This window comes from Carassius gibelio, chromosome A1 (genome assembly GCF_023724105.1).
Source record: "Carassius gibelio isolate Cgi1373 ecotype wild population from Czech Republic chromosome A1, carGib1.2-hapl.c, whole genome shotgun sequence".
Lineage (NCBI taxonomy): Eukaryota > Metazoa > Chordata > Actinopteri > Cypriniformes > Cyprinidae > Carassius > Carassius gibelio.
Window position 1 is genome coordinate 29,068,919 of NC_068371.1, and position 3,433 is coordinate 29,072,351.

General features: G+C 35.3%; 1 long non-coding RNA gene across 1 annotated transcript; it reads left to right on the forward strand.

Moving 5' to 3' along the window:
• Nucleotides 1–792: 792 nt before the first annotated feature.
• On the forward strand, nt 793–3,433 carry LOC127946064 (uncharacterized). The gene is made up of 3 exons (XR_008151012.1): nt 793–1,158; nt 2,257–2,604; nt 2,696–3,433. It is a non-coding gene; the product is annotated as an uncharacterized LOC127946064 (long non-coding RNA).

Below are 3,433 nucleotides of genomic sequence, written 5' to 3' on the forward strand. Positions count from 1 at the left end.
AGGCTGCTAGACATACTGTTTTACTGGAAGCTTTAAGCTAATTTACATATAAGATAACATTATTTCAGCTCCAATCAACACTTCATGTGTAGTATTTATTATTTGCTAAGTGACTGTGTAATAAGTGGCTACTCTGCTTTGCTCCAGCGTCTTCATTAACCTGTCAGAGTTTATTTTGTGTTGATGTCCAAATGACTGTGATTATCCCTTACTTTGTCCTGGAGCCACATCCAGCAAGGCACTCCAGGGTTTACACACAATTCAGATCTCTCATCCAGATGTGTGATGTGTACACTCGCTGCAAAAACAGAGCTAATAAAGTTTCGGCAATACTGGTTTATGTGTATTTTTTCCCTCTTTCTCTGTTTCATAGTGGCTTTCGATTTTTGAAAAGTTTCATTTCACCCGTTTTGTTTATTTGCTTTTCTGTATTTTGTTCCGAACCAGCAGGACAGATTGTTGACCACAAACACAGGAGTCTACAGGGGATATTGACATTTACAGGCCACTGTTCGGCTGTGCCGGGATATTGAATGGAATCAAACGTTCAGTGTTCCTGCATAAGGGAATAAGGTGCCAAATGTTTTCTCCTGTGGAGCTGATAATGTTCACAAAAGAGACTTTTTTTATGGCCAGTCTTTCTGGTCAGTCGATTGGGACACACGCCTCCATCTGCGAAGCTCCACTAATTAATTCTTCTGTCCGTACGGAGTCATTTTGTATGGAATGCAAGAGGAAAATCAAACTTAATTGACCTTTGCATTGATATTTGATTTTGGCCAGATTTACGGTGTACATTTTAGGACATCCTCAGACCTCAGTCATCAAATGAAAAGGCGTCATGCCTCAGACTAAAAGGCTTCAGTCATCGGACAAAACGGCATCGCGTCTCCGACTGAAAAGCTTCAGGTCTCAGGAAAAACGACGTCAGGTGTCAGGTCTCATACAATTAACGTTAGGCATCAGACGAAACAGACTCAGAAAAAAAGTCATTAAACAAAACGGACTCGGACAAAGTGTCATCAGACGAAACGGACTCAGACAAAAAGTCATCAAACGAAAAGGACTCAGGTGGAGAATCGCGTTGCCCCGCCCCATGTGACGTCACACGCACGCCGTTAGCAGGAAGTGGTAATGGTTGATTGATGGCAAAAGGAGGTAAGCAGCGTCTGATATTTTATATTTTATTCAAATGTTACACTAATTAAGTTATATAGGGAAGAGAACATGCCTTTCGAGAGTCTTGTGTGCACGTTTAAAAAGCTAGTTAGCCATATTGCAACTAGCCAGCTTTTATTTTGGCCAAATAGTAAAATTACCCTTACGAAAAAAACATGATTTTACTATCAAAAACCACAAATAAATAAATAAATAAATAAATAAAACACATGGTCGATATAGTTAAATCATGGTATCCACAGATTAACCATGGTTTTGCTACTCACCATAGTTTAACCATGGTGTTTGTGGTAAAACTGTGGTTATACAAATGGTACGTTAATCATTACACTAAAAAAACTATGTTACTACACTTTTACTATAATAAAACCACAGTGCATTATATATAGAAAAACTGTTGTTTCATCTCATAAATAATTATAACAATTATACGTATAAAACTTATACTTATTTAACTTTATAATGGTTTATAAGTCTTATATCGTGACATTATTTATTTAAAATATATACAGTATCTTACTATCTTATTGATATTACAATAAATATTGTTAAAATCAAAAGTGCCATATTACACATTCATCTAATCAGATATTTGATATGATGGTTGTTTAAGGAAAAATAATATTTTTATTTTCATTATTATTGTTGTAATTATGTATAGTGGTATTTGCCTGCTTTGAGTAAAGTAACAAAACAACAATGCCAAGATATGAGACTTGTATTATATCTAAGGGAAACATTCTATTGTAAGTTAAGTGGATGCATTATATTCATTGCGTATTATAAATCATAATCTTAAATGCTATAACCACAAATAAGTAAACATTATAAGACATTAAAACTGTTGTTATGATTACTCATGAGATGATATGACATATTACAAAGTTTTTTTTCTAATACATTATGCATTCATCATAATGCCATAAGAATTCTCTTATAATTTGTTTTAAATACGGGCTTCATAGGAAGTGTTACCGTTAAGTTTAATCGATAATGTACTTCTTCACTGATGTTATACAATATCCTTATACAAATGGAAGAAAAATGTTTACAGCATCTAATGCTTTTATCTTGCAGTGAAACACATCTAAGAAGATGAATAAAATCAAGTGAGCCACAGAGATGGCATCGTCCAAGAGCACAGGCATGTATTTTTCTTTTCTGCATTGGTAAGAAAACTATTAACTCAAAGAAAGTATATGTAAACATTTAAACATCATATACTAATAATGAACAAGAGTGCAGATTAAGTAACAAATATATAAATGAAAACCACCCAAGATCAGTAAACGATCTTTAACTATTACTGTATTCATTTTATATTAAGGGAGTTCATCCAGAGGCAGTGAGTGACCTTTGTGTCCTGAAACCAGAATCAGTTGGGAAGAATGGAACCAAGTCTACCCAATTAAAAGGCTTACACAGGTAATTCACAACTCTGTTTGTGTGTGTGTGTGTGTGCGCACAGCTATAGCTTAATGTCTTCATGACTCATCATTTGTGTTCATTTCTTTAGGTCCCCTTCCAGATGCTGATGTCTTGGCTTCTGGTGCAAAACTACGTCAGATTAATCCCAAGCCTTTGCTGCCGTACATACTTGAGGGCATGTCAAAAGTAGAGTTGTACCTCTTGGCAGTCCACTTTCATACCAGTGTCCCCGTATAGCTGCAGGTGTTCCTGATCTTAATTTCCCCCCACTACCTGTGCTTGGTTTTCAGTTTGGCTGTAATTTAAAATTTGGCCAGACGGACGAGTGCGTGATCCATCTGAAACATTCGTTTGGACTAGTGGAGGTAAAAAGCACCTCTGCTGAAAACATTGCTCAGGTTCCATTTATGAAAATTCAAAGAGGACTAGCCAAACTTAAAGAGACCCATAAGTACTACTGGCAGGTACAAGGTCAGACTGCAGTGACTGGTCTACACTGGTGTGACTTTGTGACTGACACACAATCAGATTTCATAATACAGATGATCTGGCGAGATGATGCCTTCATAACATCAATGAAAGTACTGTTATAACGTTTATCTGGATGTGTATCTTTCAGTGGTATGAATGGACAGATTCTGTTCATATTATAGTATGAACCTAAGATTTATTTTTACATTCATAGTAAATATATACTTTATGTAGTTGAGTAGTATGTAGCATATTTTGTAGTAGATCTTTGATAACATATTAGATACATCACAAATTATAACAATAAATATATTGTACTTGCTATTAATTAGATAAATGTACATACCAAGGTGAA